The following is a 17,229-nucleotide window of genomic DNA, read 5'->3' as shown; positions in this document are numbered from 1 at the left end:
TGGTCTTCTGGGGTCTGTCTCAGGAGACGTGTCGTTGCATTCGTATCAGGGTTGTAGGCTAGGCAAACAGATTCAGCTTCCCTATCCTGCTAGTGCGTCTGTATCTCAGCGACCTTTTGATTTAGTTCATTCGGATGTTTGGGGTCCGGCTCCCTTTCCTTCGAAAGGGGTCATCGATACTATATTTTGTTTATTGATGATTTTTCGCGATACACCTGGTTGTTTCTTATGCACTCTCGCAGTGAGGTGCTTTCTATTTATCAGCATTTTGCAGCCATGGTTCGTACTCAGTATTCCACGCCTATTCGTGTGTTTCGTGCTGACTCTGCAGGAGAGTATATCTCCCAGCACCTGCGTGGTGTTCTTGCTGAGCAGGGAACCCTTGCCCAGTTCTCATGTCCCGGCGCCCATGCTCAAAATGGTGTCGCCGAGCGTAAGCATCGTCATATTCTTGAGACTACCCGTGCTATGATGATTGCTTCCTCTCTTCCGCCGCATTTCTGGGCTGAGGCTATCGCTACGTCGACTTACCCCATTAACATTCAACCTTCTGCTTCCCTTCAAGGTGGCATTCCTCTCGAGCGTCTTTTTGGTTGCTCTCCAGATTACTCGACACTTCGTTTATTTGGTTGCGTTTGCTATGTTATTCTCCCTCCTCGCGATCGCACCAAGTTGACCGCTCAGTCTGTTGAGTGTGTTTTTCTTGGATACAGTGATGAGCATAAGGGCTATCGCTGTTGGGACCCCGTTGGTCATCGGATGCGCATCTCTCGTGATGTCACGTTTGATGAGACGTGTCCCTTCTATCCTCGTCCCACCTCGGATACTTACACGGTGGATGATATCCATTTTCTTCTTTTTCCGGATGCACCCCCTGCTATCCCGTCTCCTCCCCCTCCTAGTCCTGATGCGCCCTCTTAGACGCCATCCTCTCCTCCGTCTAGTCCACCTAGTACTCCTCGTTCTCCGGCTTTGGATCCTTCTGATGCTGTCCCTTCTTCCACTTCTTCTGATGAGTTGTCCTCTGCTGATGACCTTCCCCCTTCACGGCCTGTCCGTCAGCGTCGTGCTCCAGCTCGTTACTCTCCTAGTCAGTATGGTCTCTCTGTCGTTTCCGAGCCGACTTCTTATCGGGATGCCGAGCGTCATCCTGAATGGCAGCTTTCCATGGCTGAGGAGATCGCTGCGCTTGAGCGCACTGGCACTTGGGATCTTGTGTCTCCACCTTCTGGTGTTCGTCCTATCACGTGTAAGTGGGTCTATAAAATTAAGACTTGCTCCGATGGATCTCTTGAGCGCTATAAAGCGCGTCTTGTGGCTCGTGGTTTTCAGAAGGAGCACGGTCGTGACTATGATGAGACTTTTACCCCTGTGGCTCATATGACTACTGTGCGTACCCTTCTTGCTGTTGCTTCTGTTCGCCGCTGGTCTGTCTCCCAGCTTGATGTTCAGAATGCTTTTCTTAATGGCGAGTTGAGTGAGGAGGTTTACATGCAGCCTCCTCCTGGGTATTCTGTTCCCGATGGGATGGTTTGTCATCTTCGACGTTCTCTCTATGGTCTCAAACAGGCCCCTCGTGCCTGGTTTGAGCGCTTCGCCTCTGTGGTTACTGCTGCTGGTTTCTCTCCTAGTCTTCATTATCCAGCACTTTTCGTTCACACTTCTCCTCGTGGACGTACTCTTCTTCTTCTCTATGTTGACGATATGATCATTACTGGTGATGATCCTGAGTATATTGCCTTCGTCAAGGCTCGGCTTCGTGATCAGTTTCTTATGACTGATCTTGGTCCTCTTCGCTATTTTCTTGGCATTGAGGTTTCCTCCACTTCTGATGGCTTTTCTATCTCTCAGGAAAAGTACATTCAGGATCTTCTTACTCGTGCTGCTCTTGGGGATGAGCGCACAGTCAATACTCCTATGGAGCTTAATGTTAAGCTTCGTCCTACTGATGGTGATCCTCTTCCTGATCCCACCCGTTATCGCCATCTTGTTGGGAGTCTTGTTTATCTTGCTGTCACTCGTCCTGATATTTCTTATCCTGTTCATATTTTGAGTCAGTTTGTCTCATCTCCTACCACTGTTCACTATAGTCATCTCCTCCGTGTTCTTCGTTATCTTCGTGGCACGATCACTCGTCGCCTTTTCTTTCCCCGTTCCAGCTCTCTCCAGCTCTAGTGCTATTCGGATGCTACGTGGGCGAGTGATCATACGGATCGTCGTTCGCTTTCTGCTTACTGTGTGTTTCTTGGTGGTTCGCTTGTTGCTTGGAAGACGAAGAAACATGTCGCAGTTTCCCGTTCGAGTGTTGAGGCTGAGTTGCGGGCTATGGCTTTGTTGATTGCTGAGGTGACTTGGTTACGGTGGTTGCTTGCAGATTTTGGGGTCTCTGTTACGACACCCACTCCACTTTTGTCTGACAATACATGTGCTATCAGTATTGCACGTGATTCGGTCAAGCATGAGCTGACCAAGCATATCGGTGTTGATGCTTTTTACACACGTGCACAGGTACATGATGGTGTTGTTGCGGTTCATTATGTGCCTTCAGATTTGCAGTTGGCGGATTTCTTTACGAAGGCACAGACTCGAGCGCAGCATGATTTCTTACTCTTCAAACTCAGTGTTGTGGATCCACCATGAGTTTGAGGGGGGGTGTTAGATGTATATATCTGTATTTTGTAGTTTCCACATATGTTAGGGGGCTTTCTGCATATGTGCACCTGTACATGTACTATATATTGTGGTCTTTGGCCCCCCAGGTAATACAACAAGTATATTCCCTCACAGTTGCAAGAAGCATTAGTTCGGGCGTGATTTGAATCCGAACTATTGTTAGCAATAGTTCCGATTCCAACAGCTAGGACGCGTGGCCACCCCTAGTCCTAATTCGATCGAGACCTTTAGACCTGGTTGGCCTAATCAACCACAACTAAAGAAGCTGTGGTAAGTGCGGCGGGTCACAAGCACCTTTAGTGCGAGACTAAAAATATTCTATTTACCCCAAAACAACGGCGTTGAAGAAGTCGGAGGAGTCGTGAGAGTAGTCGACAATTACACCCGCGGCGCGCCTTCCCGAGCGGAGAGGACTCCTCGTGTTCGTTTCGGAACTTGGAAGCAGTAAGAGCATATTTGGTAGGTATACTCCATCTATAATTCTAAACTCGCATAGATGGGTTCATTTTTCCGTGAAAATCTTAAGCCAAAGAACCAGATACCCTATCCTAAATTCTAAACATGATTTCTTAAATTTAGCAAGAGAATTTTAAAGTAGTTTGTCTCAGATAATTTAGAAAGATTTGCAAAATCGTAAACTCGATTTCTACCTAGCTAGTCCGCGATTCATCTACATCACTGGGACTTGGGGTTTTTCGTCGTCAATGATGGGAGCAGCGGAGCATCACGCGTCCTCGGTGTCGGAGACTGGTGTCGCCACCTCTCCAAGGACCGGAATGATCATCTCCATCCGATGGGTCTACATTTATCGCTGAATATCATCAAGTACTCTTCATGTCCCCGCCATTCTTGCAACCTTCACCTGTAATCCACGCAGGTGTGTCCAGACCCCTGGAGTCCACCGACGAGAAAGAAATGATTGTTTTTTAGAGCAACCCCAGGTTCCAGACACATGAGCTAACGTGCAACCGCTTTCGCGCTAGTTTCTCAATCCATTGCCTGCTTCTCTTCTGTCTTGGAAAAGTTAGGATTTCCTATCTGATACAAGTGTTTTGAGATTGAAGAAATCACTACAAACGTCTCGCTATTAACGAGAACATCTCCTCCCATTGAAAGAGTACTCCACCTTTATCAAACATGGGATTTGAACTCTCTGGTGGGCTGTGTACAACTACCCTCCTAGCCACACCATACCTCAGGCCGTTCTTGGTTTCCTATTGGGGAGAACGTTTTCGTCTTAGAATACTCATAGTGGAAGTAACTAATGTAGTAATAACATGCAACTAGTACATGCAATGCCAACTAGATATTTTAATAACATGACATGTCACTAAATGAAGAGGGGCAACTAGTACATGCAATGCCAACTAGACATTTTAATAACATGACATGTCACTAAATAAAGAGGGGGTGGTTGTGTTAATTAGTTACGTTACCATAACATCATTATTTCAAGATAAAGTAAGTCTATAAGCTAATTAATGTACCCATAATGATACTTTCTCCGCCCAAAATGTAAGGCGTCTAAGGATTAGTTAAAAGATCAATCTTACTCATTTTGACTAAATATTTAAGAAAAAAAAAATCCAAATCCAGAATATTGAATGGACACAATAAGAACATATACTTTATCTTGAACCTATTGATATTGATTCAGAATTGTAATTGTTCTTTTTTTTTTGTATAAACTTGGTGAAATTTTGAAAACGATTATTTTTAATTAATCGTTGGACGCTTTACATTTTGGATCGGAGGGAGTACTACATCTATTTTACTATGCACTATAAAGATAGTAACATCGAATAGTGGTATATGCATGCACTGACGAAGATTACGGCATTGTCGTGATTATATCGAACACGACAAAGAGACCGCCGAACACGGTAAAGACTTTGCCGTGTACATACGCACGGAAAAGGTTACACGGTGTAGATCCCTCAAAGATTCTTTGCCGTGTGTTTTTGGACACGGACATGACGAAGAACCAGTCAGACGACATCGACAAATTTTCGCGTAGTGATGATGCTACTCTATGCTACTCCCTGCTATGACTAGTCATGCCACTTCTTCGGCCTCTCCGGCCACTTCTGGGAGAAGCTTCTCCCTGCCAGCTTCTTCCAGAAGCCCAAATCCTAAATTTGTTTTGGCTTATAATCTAGTTTGATCTAAACTTGAATTAAGATAAATTTAAAATCCGAGCTTCTGAGAGAAGGTGGTAGGAAGAAGCTTCCTCCATAAGCCATTGTAGAAGTTGAAAAGAAGTGGGCAGGGTCAAGTACTTGTGAGCCAGTAATGCTATACATACGGGAGGTTTTCTACGGATTGGATCCCACAGACAGACTTGGAGGCGTGCCACTAGGTTGAATCCCTGGAATCACAGAGGGGTGGAGAAATTAAACCAACCACTTGTTTACACGTCAGTCCGTATCATCTTCCTGTAAGCCTTTGTCCGTAAGTCGCGCTGCCGTAATTGTTCCTGCGCGATGAGACTCTTTAAATAGCTGGGCGAGCCTCTTGATCAGAAATCACGAGAATCAAGTTTTTGAGCTGAGCTGAGAGGCCACTGATAGGATAGCTAGACTTCAAGAGCTGAGCCCAAGCAACAAGAATGCCCAGCACCGCCGACGCGACGATGATCTCCCCGCCGCCATCCGAAGGGCGGCTCATCACGGTGCTGAGTATCGACGGCGGCGGCATCCGTGGCCTCATCCCGGCCACCATCCTCGCCTGCCTCGAGTCCAAGCTCCAAGTTCGTCTGGATCGTCGCCTTAGATATAGCTAGATAAGTTGATTCCAACGGATCGAGTGCTGATTTCTTTTTGCAGGAGCTGGACGGTCCGGACGCTCGCATCGCGGACTATTTCGACGTGATCACTGGGACGAGCACCGGTGCGCTGGTGGCGTCGATGCTTGCGACGCCGGACGAGAACAAACGACCTCTCTTCGCCGCCAAGCACTAGTAGAAAAACGCCCATCTATACCGGTTCCAGAGGGCCATTCGTACCGGTTTAGCAACCGGTACAAATTATTCGGCACTAAAGCCCCCCCCCCCTTTCGTACCGGTTGCTTACGAACCGGTATAAAACGGGCCTCCACGTGGGCCACCAGGAGAGCTCAGGGCTGAGGATCTTTGGTACCGGTTGGTAATACGAACCGGTACCAAAGGTTCCCCCCGCGGCAGGGAATTTTCCCAAATCTCTGCCGCGGCAGAGAATTGGCTTTTTAGGGTTTTGGAGAGGTTTAGGGATATCGGTTTGATTCATATCGCGTCGATGCACCAGAAACGCGTTTGGGTTTAGGTAGTACATGAAGATCAAGATGATGCATAGCAAGTTGGTGCATATAATATAACACACATGTTATTGCATGAGATCGCAAATTAAGTAGCACTATGCATGAAGATCGATCTTCATGCATAGTGGTGCTCTCCGAGGCGTACTCTATATATGTCTATTACATGTAGCATAGTGGTACTCTTCGAGTCAACGATATATGTAACATGTACATCTTCATTCATTGTGGTGCTCTGCGAGTGGTGGTATGACGTCCCGAAGGAAAAATCCCGCCAATTCCTCGCCTATTGCTATGAAGCGGTCATCGATTGAGAGCTTGTTCCGCTTTCTTGCCAACTATAAAAGAATAAGATACAAATGAATACATGAAACAACTATTACTGAAACTCGGCACAACTTATGATAACAAAACAAATTTGTGAAGATTGTTTTTGTACCTCTTTATTTCTCTCATTATTCGTTCTCTCGTTGACAATTCTGCGGATGAACTCGCAAACGAAGAATCCACAGAGATCGGTCCCCGGAGGTTGTTGCGGGCATTTCTTTACAAGAATATAATTCAATCAAACAATAGTCAAGTATGATAATTGAAAGGTGTGTGGACCTAGGTAGTACTACTTACTTTCGCACGCCATCGCAGCTTCGGTGGCCATTCACGGGACGTATCTTCCTTGATGAAAGTTTGCCATACGCTGCTCGACAAAAGAAAATGCATAAAAGAGTCATCAATTAGTTCAAAGCAGGAAATTAACGAAACAAACCGATAAGAATTCAAATTACCTTCTGAGCATTAAAAAACAAGACACGTATAGATCCTTTTCTTTGGTTAGTGAGTCCAAGACTTCAACTTCTCCAATTTCCAAATTGATGACGAGAAGAATAAAGTGAAACCTACGCACGTTTCAATATGTAGTCATTAGTTAAAATTTTGACATACGGTGAGCAAAATATAATGTGTTATAAGACGGTAAGACTCACTCGAAGTTGTAAGGCCAAAGTATTAGCTTTTTGTCACGTTGTCGCTTCAAAAACCTTAGCAAAGTCTGCGGTGTATCCTTGTTATAGAGGGGATCATCTATGGTTTTGACATGCATTGTGTTCGGGTCAATGAACCCAATGTCTGTGATATCGTCCCTTTTGCATTCGAGCATCTTCGATCTGCATAATATAGCGCACAAAAGATTATAATCTGCAGACAATGAACGACTTCTCAAATTAAATAAATAAATCACTTACAGACAATAGCAACTGATGATTGATTTGTCGAGGGCCCGGAGATTATATAACTGAAAGAGTTCGGCGAAGTCAACGTTCACACAGTACTCCTGAAGTAGTGCTCTTCCCTAACTCGCACCATGATAGTCTCGATCCCTTCCTTTGAGGCCTTAAGGTACCACGAATGCAAGTTACGCATACATGTTGGTACCTTCCTGAGATTCTCGACCAAATCTTTCCCTTGAACAAACTGATATGCTCGTTCAGCTAAGGCGTAATCAGTTGCGTCTTGTCGAGAACTTTGAACGGTCTTCCCGTCAAACACCTTGAGAGGGGCGACCGATTGAACGGGTTGTTGTCCGAGCTGGTAGACACTTTGTGTATCCCTTTTATCTCCCCGATACCCGATTTAACGGGTTTTGTCGCCTCGATCATCTTGTCATACGACCTTTCAATAGAACGCGCATAGTCGGATGGCGGCGATGGTACAGGGTCATATAGATTGTCAACGGTACGCACAACTTTCTCCCGATCTAGTGTCTTCTCGAAAGGTATCTACTGGCACTTTCGGCGCAAAAATTTCTTCACCTCGGCCTTAACGGCCTCCGCGTTTTCCTCTGGAGTTTTTTCCCAAGGTAACTTCTCAGGAGGCGGCAGTTGTTTCTCCTTTCTAGCTTTCTTCCTAGGCGGCGTACCGTTCCGCTTAACGGACGCTGTCTTACGCGGAGGATCTCGAGATGGTGGACTCACGCTGGGGTCCCTCTCAGGTAGGTGTGGACTTGGCTGCTCACCAGGACTGCCACCAGGAGGAGTCGATGGCATTTGCTGCTCATGTGTAGGAGTCGGTGGCCTTTGCAAAAGGACGACGTACTTCTTCGGCCATAGGGCGAAACCGTGCTTGACATCGCCCAGTGTCCTCTCATCTTCACCTCTAGGAATATCAAGCTCCACTTTTTCAAACCCCGAAACAACTTCATCCACCCCGACACGAACACAACCAGGTGGAATGGGCATATGATGGTGCATTGCTCCATCTTCACTTGGGTACACATAGCCGACCGCCACCTTAACGTACGCGGTCCCGATTAACATATGTAGCTCGCAATCTGTCTTCTCCGTGACATAATCCACGGGGTAGCTTCCTCCACATCCGTCAAGATGCGAGGAACCGACACCGCTTCTTCGCTGAGATGGGGCAGCATCGGCTTGTGGATCTGTAGAAACAGCGGCTGATCGGTGCCCTCTGATTTCTCTCAAGAGCCTCCACCCTAGATAACAACTCCGTTACAATGTCGGCGTCCTTCTTCTTCTTTCGCGAACGGCTTCTATAAGTGTCGGCGCTGTCCGGCCACGCTTCCTTCATGGTGAGACACAGGGCGAGCTCGTACCCGTCCAACATGTTCAGGGTTCCCGTGAGCGAGTGTCAGCTCGTCATTCTCTCGATCGGGAATGTACTCTCCCTTTCTGACCTTTTCAATTGCATCTACCAGCTTCGGTACAATTGCCTCAATTTTTTCCTTCCATTTTCCCTTCGCAACGATCAACCCTGTCTTTGGGTCCAACCCTGCCCCATGAGCGAACAACCAGAACTTGGACCGTTCGGGCCAGTCCCATGTCTGTGGAGTGATTCCATGATCCATCAGTTTATTCTCAAACGCTGTCCACTTCGGAATGGCACTCTTGTAGCCACCTGACCCCAAATGATGCGGAAGTTTCTTCTTTGCAGCATTTTCGGTATTTTTCTTCGATCGGGACACAAACTTAGACGATTTCTTATACTCCTTAAATGCGGCCCAGTGATCTTTTATCTTCACTAGATTTTCGGTATTATCATCGAATACTGGATCTTCATTCTTATATTTGTCCCATAAATTTTTCTTGAAGCTCTGGAATTGTATGGCCATCTTCTTCCATGTCCATTCCTTGACTTTATCCTTCTGGCCTTCCGTCATGTCTTCCCAGAGGCTGAACTTTGTCGATAGCGTTTCCCAAAGAAATTTTTTCATGCCGTCGTTGACATAAGTAGCACCACTCTCCGGGTTCTTCGGCTTATGCCACTCTTGAATGCTGATCGGTACATGGTCCCTAACAATAACTCCGGATTGACTTGTAAATTTGCGGCAAAACTCCTTGGGCTCCACTGGTTCACCATTAGCCTTGAATGCCGTGAGGGCTAACCTGCCCTCGCCCTTTAGCACCCGCGTCGGGCCTCGTTTTGTTCTAACAGACTTGCTCGATGATCCAGAAGGCTAAAAGAAAAAATTATTCGTTAATAAGTGCAATACAAATAAATGAATGCATCTAGGGATGAACACAGACTAATTGATACATAGATATACACCTCGCCGGAGTTTGTGATGGACACTTCATTGTCTTTTCTAACTTGTTCAGACTCAAGTCCCTCGCCAAAATCATTCAGAAAGTCGGCGTACTCGTTGTCATCTCCATCGTCGGGTTCCGGACCACGGGCACTCTCATAGATCAATCGCTGCACCGCTTCTTCCCCCTCCTCATCTCGGACGAAGGTGCCGTCCTCCATACCTCAATGTCACTGCAAAATTAAGAAAGCAATTGTATTTCATTCATCATGTAATGATCATATAACAGATTGCTAGATGGATAACAATTGAAATGAAGAAAGAACAAAAACCCTAACGGACCGCCACGGCCACGGACACGGTGTTCCCCCTCCTCCTCTCGCTCTTCTCTCTATGTCGCGGCGGCACCGCCACGGACTCGGCACCGCTACAGACCCTAACCCTAACACTCGGCGCTCGTCCTCTCGCTCTTCTCTCTATGTCGCGGCGGCTGTCTATATATCGACCGTACACCCCTCGCCGTATGGATACACGCCTAGCACTACTAGTATTTAAACCGCATCGTGCAGATGCTAATTAACTTCCCAGTGCTTCTTCATGGTCAGATTTGCAAATCATGGAAGGTTTTGTTCGGTTCTGATTTTGCTCTGTTTTCAGATAATGGGCGACGACATGGCGACGGGATGTGGGAGGCAACGACGAAACACGCCAGGCAATGCGAGGCCGGCGACAGGGTGTACGCGTACACCGCAGGGCAGACCGGCGGCGTCGGCGGCGCCACCGTGTACGTGAACTCCATCTGCCGGCGGCGTCGAGTGCGTGCCGCAGCACCTCAACAGGGCGCAGAAGGCGTACGTGCACCAGCTGCTGCTGGAGGCGTTCGAGCAGCGCGCCAGCCTCCAGGAGGCCGACATACTCCTCCACGCCAGCCACAGCAGCGCGCGTTCAGGTCAGTAACTTGAGCGGCCCTTCGCTGCATCGCCGAGCATGTTGCGCATGTTGTCGCCGCAGCGCGCGTACAGCGTGGCGAGGGTGTTGGCGACGTAGGGCATGGCGTCGATGCCGAGCTTGGCGCAGAGCGCGTGCACCTCACGGCCGCGCAGCAGCAGCCTGGCTTCGCCTCGGCGCACGCGGTGAGCACAGCGGCGCATGCGTGCGAGTCGCAGGGCACCCCGAGGCGCGCATCTCAGCCGAAGCGGCGGAGCGCGTCGTGGCGTCGGCCCGCCCGCGTCAGCGCGCCCACGAGCGTCGGCCCGCCCGCGTCGGGCGCCCACGAGCATTTCGTCGAACACCCTGAGCGCGAGGCGGCCGGCCTTGGCGTAGGCGTGCGCTAGCGCGGTGGCGTGGCCGGCGTCGGAGGAGACGGCCGAGGACTCGACGGCGAGCGTGCAGCGACGCGGCGTGGCCGGCGTCGGCGGCCGCGGCGCAGGCCTTGAGCGCGAGGCTGACCACGAAAGGGTCGGCGGCCGCGAGCGGGGAGGCGTGGATGCGGGCGGCGGAAAAAAGGAGGAGAGGGCCGGGGAGGTACTGCGGGCGGCGGCTGCGTCGGCGGTGGCGGCTGCGTCTGCGGCGGCGGCTTCGTCGGCGGCGGCGGCGTGGGTGCGTCGGCGGCGTGGGTGCGTCGGCGTCGTCGGCGGCGTCGGGCCTCTCGTCGCGCGGGGGAGAAAGAAGATTTTGGGATTTTTCGTCGCCGGCTAAGTGTAAAACAGGGCGATGGGCCTTTAGTACCGGTTGGTACCACCAACCGGTACGAAGACTTTTCGTATGCGGTTGGTGGTACCAACCGGTACTAAAGGGTTTTTTTGTTTTCTTTTTTCTTTTCTTGTTTTCTTTTCTTTTCTTTGTTTCTTTTTCTTTTCTTGTTTTCTTCTTTCTTTTCTGTTTCTTTTTCCTTTTATTTTGTGTTTCTTTTCTTTTCTTCTCATTTTCTATTTCTTTTCATTTTCTATTTCTTTTCTTTTCATTTTCTATTTCTTTTCATTTTCTATTTCTTTTCTTTTCATGTTCGTTCCCCTTTCTTTTGTGTTTCTTTTCTTTTCTATTTATTTTGTTTTCTGTTTCTTCTTTCTTTTCTTTTATGTTTTTTTTCTTTTCTTTTGTGTTTCTTTTCTTTTCTTCTCATTTTCTATTTCTTTTCATTTTCTATTTCTTTTCTTTTCATTTTCTATTTCTTTTCATTTTCTATTTCTTTTCTTTTCTGTTGCTTTTCTTTTTCTGTTTCTTTTATTTTTTTATTTTCTTTTCTATTTCTTTTCTATTTCTTTTTTCTGTTGCTTTTCTATTTTTTTTTTCTGTTTCTTTTCTATTTATTTTTTCTATTGCTTTTCTATTTATTTTCTTTTCTGTTGCTTTTCTTTTTCTGTTTCTTTTTTTTTTTATTTTCTTTTCTATTTCTTTTCTATTTCTTTTTTCTGTTGCTTTTCTATTTATTTTCTTTTCTGTTTCTTTTCTATTTATTTTTTCTATTGCTTTTCTATTTATTTTCTTTTCTATTTATTGTTTCTATTTCTTTCTTTACACTCCCGCCACGACGCCGTTCGCGCGGGAAAGTTTCCCGCCTCGACGTCGCGCAGGAAACTTTCCCGCCACGACGTCGCGCAGGAAACTTTCCCGCCACGACGCCGCGCGTGGGAGAAAAAAGGCGAGAAAGAAAGGGCGGGAATAAATTTTTATTACGATTGAACTCGAATTAAAAGTACATAGCTAACTGAAAATTAAAGATACATGGCCAAATTCTACTGTTGGAGTCATTCAGTCATACTCGTGCCTAGCCCTGTAGTAGTCGCCACTGTAGTCGTCGTAGTCGCCGTCATCATCGTCGCTGGCATCGGGGTCGCGGTACTCTCCGGTCGGCGGGTGAGCACGCGTGGGCTGGGACTGAGGGTAGCGCAGGCGGGGGCCACGGTAGGCCATGACGCCCTGGAGAGTTGCGGAAAGGGTTGGGAAATCACCCGTGGCGGAACTTCTCGAATATGCCCTTGGTGCACATGCCCTATATATGGCATATTCGGAAGTTCCGCCTCGGAAAAATTTCCCTGCAAGCCCGTGGAAGACTCCATCTCCTCTAACAATGTTGGGGAAAGGGTTGGGAAATCTCCCGTGGCGGAACTTGTCGAAGATGCCCTTGGTGCACACGCCCTATGGCATCTTCGGAAGTTCCGCCTCGGAAAAATTTCCCTGCAAGCCCGTGACTTAACTAGTAAAACAAGCCAACCATCTCCATTGTTAATATCTTACATACAGTAACATCATTACACAAAAGTGATTTCCATATTGAGATACACAAGTTATACTCCATCTCCTCTAGTCTTCTGAGTTTTCTTCGCCCGTTTCCCTTTCTTCTTACTGCGACGCAACCATGGACAATCTTCATTGTTTAAGATGATGCTTGGGTCAATTTTTACCTTGAAGGGTGGAATATCGTCAAACTTATTATAATCTTCTGACATGTCTGTCTTGTCCTCTACTCCCACGATGTTTCTTTTTCCTGAAAGAACTATGTGCCGCTTTGGCTCATCGTATGATGTGTCCTCTTGCCTTTCTTTTCTTTTTTTCGGTTTGCTAGACATATCCTTCACATAAAAAACCTGAGCCACTTCACTGGCTAGGACGAATGGTTCGGTGTCGTACCCAAGATTCTTGAAATCCACTGTAGTCATTCCGTACTGCGGGTCTACCTGTACCCCGTCTTTCAGGTTGAACCATTTACACCGGAACAAAGGGACCTTGAAATTAGGTCCATAGTCAAGTTCCCATATCTCCTCTATGTACCCATAATATGTGACCTTGTTCCCATTGCCATCTTCTGCATCAAAGCGGACACCACTGTTTTGGTTGGTGCTCTTTTTGTCTTGGGCGAAAGTGTAAAATGTGTTCCCATTAATCTCGTACCCTTGAAAAGTCGATATAGTAGAAGATGGTTGCTTGGCCAACAAGTACAGCTGCTCGTCATCGGTGACATTCATGAGACGTGTTTGCAACCAACCGCCGAAAGTCTTCATGTGTTCTCCATCAATCCAATCTTCACGTTGCTCCGGGTATTTAGAGCGTAAGATCTCCTTGTGTTCCTCTTTGTACGGAGCCACCAAGATGGAATTAAGTAGAACTGTGTAGTGTGCTTGAGTGAAAGAATGTCCGTCCATACACGTTGCTGATTTCTTTCCTAGCGTGCCTTTTCCACGCAGTCTCCCCTCATAGCGCGATTCAGGAACACCGATCGGCTTAAGGTCAGGAATAAAGTCAACACAAAACTCAATGACCTCCTCTGTTCCATAGCCCTTGGAGATGCTTCCTTCTGGCCTAGCACGGTTATGAACGTACTTCTTTAAGACTCCCATGAATCTCTCAAAGGGGAACATGTTGTGTAGAAATACAGGACCGAGAACGCCAATCTCTTCGACCAGGTGAACTAGGAGATGTGTCATAATATTGAAGAAGGATGGTGGGAACACCAACTCGAAGCTGACTAGACATTGGACCACATCCTTCAGAAATTTTGTAGAGTAAGTGGATTGATCACCTTCTGAGAAATTGCATTGAGGAACGCACATAGCTTCACAATGGGTACTCGAACATTTTCCGGCAGAAGCCCCCTCAATGCAACCGGAAGTAATTGTGTCATAATCACGTGGCAGTCATGAGACTTTAGGTTTTGAAACTTTTTCTCCGACATGTTTATTATTCCCTTTATATTCGACGAGAAGCCAGACGGGACCTTGATGCTACTCAGGACTTCAAAAAAGATCTCCTTCTCCTCTTTGGTAAGAGCATAGCTGGCAGGACCTTGATACTTCTCTGGATTCAGGTTGTTTCCTTCGTGGATACTTTGCTGGTCCTGCCGTGCATCCGGTGTATCTTTTGTCTTCCCATACACGCCCAAGAAGTTTAGCAGGTTCACGCAAAGATTTTTCGTCACGTGCATCACGTCGATTGCAGAGTGAACCTCTAAGAATTTCCAGTAGGGTAGCTCCCAAAATATCGACTTCTTCTTCCACATGGGTACGTGTCCGTCAACATCATGCGGAACAGATTGTCCGCCGGACCCTTTCCAAAGATCACTTCTAAATCCTTGACCATATCATATATAACTTCCCCATTAGGGCGGGTAGGCTTGGTTCGGTTATCTGCCTCACCTCCGAAATGCTTTCCTCTCTTTCTTACGTGATGTTGTTTTGGAAGAAATCGACGATGCCCCAGGTACACATTCTTGTTTCCCAAATAAATACTATCAGTCTCACCTAAACAGTGTGTGCATGCATTGTATCCCTTGTTTGACTGCCCTGAAATGTTACCAAGAGCAGGCCAATCATTGATGGTTACAAATAACAACGCTCGTAGGTTAAATTCCTTTTGTTCGTGCTCATCCCACACAGGTACACCTTCGTCACGCCACAACTCTAAAAGTTCTTCAACCAATGGCCTCAGGTACACATCAATGTCGTTGCCGGGTTGCTTCGGGCCCTGGATGAGCACTGGCATCATAATGAACTTCCGCTTCATGCACAACCAAGGAGGAAGGTTATAGATACATAGAGTCACTGGCCAGGTGCTATGACTGGAGCTCTGCTCCCCGAAAGGATTAAAGCCATCTGTACTTAGACCAAATCTTAAGTTCCTTGCGTCATCTGAAAATGACTTGAACTCTCTGTCGATTTTTCTCCACTGCGACCCGTCAGCGGGGTGTCTCAGCATCACATCTTTCTTACGGTCCTCTTTGTGCCATCGCAACAACTTGGCATGCTCTTTGTTCTGGAACAAACGTTTCAACCGTGGTATTATAGGAGCATACCACATCACCTTCGCAGAACCCTCTTCCCGGGGTGGACTCACCCTCAACATCGCCAGGGTCATCTCGCCTGATCTTATACCTCAATGCACTACATACCGGGCATGCATTCAAATTCTCGTACTCCCCGCGGTAGAGGATGCAGTCATTGATGCATGCATGTATCTTCTGCACCTCTAATCCTAGAGGGCAGACAACCTTCTTTGCTTCGTACGTGCTAGAGGGCAACACGTTCTCCCCTGGAAGCATCTTTTTTATTATTTTCAGCAACTTTTCAAATCCCTTGTCAGAAGTACCATTCTCTGCCTTCCACTGCAGCAATTCCAGCGTGGTACCCAGCTTTATCTGACCATTTTCGCAATTTGGGTACAACAGTTTGTTGTGATCCTCTAACATTTTCTCCAACTTCAACCTCTCCTTTTCATTTCCGCAGTTCATCTTCGCATCAAGAATGGCCCGACCCAAATCGTCATCCGGGTCATCAAAAATCGGCTCATCGAAAATGAGCTCTTCTTCAGCTTCGTCTTCCCCCATTCTACTACCACCGTCTTCAGTGAATAAGCTGGGATAGTTGTCACTATCCTCTTCTTCTTCGTTGTCTTCCAATATAACCCCTCTTTCTCCGTGCTTGGTCCAACAATTATAGCTGGGCATGAAACCATTCTCCAGCAGGTGGACGTGAAGGGTCTTCGAGGTAGAGTAATCCTTCATATTCTTACAGGAACTACATGGACAATACATGAAACCATTCGACTGCCTGTTTGCCTCAGCCACGTTGAGAAAATAATGCATGCCAGTAATGAACTCGGGATGGCACCGGTCACCGTACATCCATTGTCGACTCATCTGCATTTTATATGTATATCAAAAATCATTAAGTACACAACATCATGGATATATGAGTGACCAACTTAATTAATATTCAAGTTCATCACATAAAACTAATTGTTTTTTATAAAAAAGAAGAGGGGCTCACCGAGGTGGTACCGTGCCGGCTAGGGGACGACGCTAGCGATCGACGGCGGTGAGGACGGGGATGATACTAATTAAAACCTACAAAACATACCATAATTTCAGCTCAAATTGCATATAAAAAAATAAAATCACTAACTTAGGCATTTCATCGAACACCTTGATTGCACTACAAAAATAGTACGAGTTAAAACTACCAAAGAACTGAGCTAAATTAGGAACGCCGGAAGGAAGGATGATATTGCTAACCCTTGGATAGATGTATGCCGTTAATCTTGTTAAAATGGTGGAGAAAAATAAAGATTATTGGAGTGTGTGAGAGGTGGAGAAAAATTTAGAGTGTGAGGAAGAAGAGAAAAATGAGAGCCAGGGGGCTCGGGACGATCTGGGCGATTTTTGATATGGCTGGGTACCCTTTGGTACCGGTTCGTGTTACGAACCGGTACCAAAGGTCCAGCCCGGGCCCCACCACGCGTTTTAATTTTGGCCGAAGACCTTTCGTACCGGTTCCTAACACGAACCGGTACGAAAGCCCCTACCAAACCGGTACGAAAGCTCCTCGCCCACCTGAGCCCTCAAACCGGTACAAATGGCCCCATTGGTACCGGTTCGTAAGGGAACCGGTACCAATGGCTTAGATGGATGTGAGGTTTTCTACTAGTGAAGGATATCAGTCAGTTCTACCTCGAGAACGGGCCCAAGATCTTCCCGGAGAAGACGTATGTACCCACAGCTTCCATCCATGCGGCTCGATCGATCGAGGTGACACCTTCCTTATTAATGAATAATCGGTCAGTTCGTTACTGCAGCTTCCTGGCTTGGTTAAGGAATTTTATCGCCTCGGTGACGGGTCCTAAGTACGACGGCAAGTTCCTGCACGATAAGATCAAGAGCATCACCGGCCACGTGACCATTGCCACTAGTAGAAAACCTCACATCCATCTAAGCCATTGGTACCGGTTCCCTTACGAAC

General features: G+C 47.0%; 1 long non-coding RNA gene and 1 pseudogene across 1 annotated transcript; one reads left to right on the top strand and one right to left on the bottom strand.

The window, feature by feature from the left end:
* Positions 1 to 5,281: 5,281 nt before the first annotated feature.
* LOC127321679 (patatin-like protein 1) overlaps positions 5,282 to 17,229 on the top strand; it is a 29,489-nt pseudogene continuing 17,541 nt past the window's right edge.
* Positions 6,248 to 7,292, bottom strand: LOC139833046 (uncharacterized). Its single transcript, XR_011748088.1, has 5 exons — positions 7,203 to 7,292; positions 6,945 to 7,124; positions 6,747 to 6,857; positions 6,589 to 6,658; positions 6,248 to 6,508 (listed from the first exon to the last, which is right to left on the bottom strand). It is a non-coding gene; the product is annotated as an uncharacterized lncRNA (long non-coding RNA).

Source organism: Lolium perenne, chromosome 7, assembly GCF_019359855.2.
Source record: "Lolium perenne isolate Kyuss_39 chromosome 7, Kyuss_2.0, whole genome shotgun sequence".
NCBI classification, from domain to species: Eukaryota; Viridiplantae; Streptophyta; class Magnoliopsida; order Poales; family Poaceae; genus Lolium; species Lolium perenne.
Note: the sequence above shows the minus strand (reverse complement) of the source record. Positions and strands in the feature narration are given on the sequence as shown.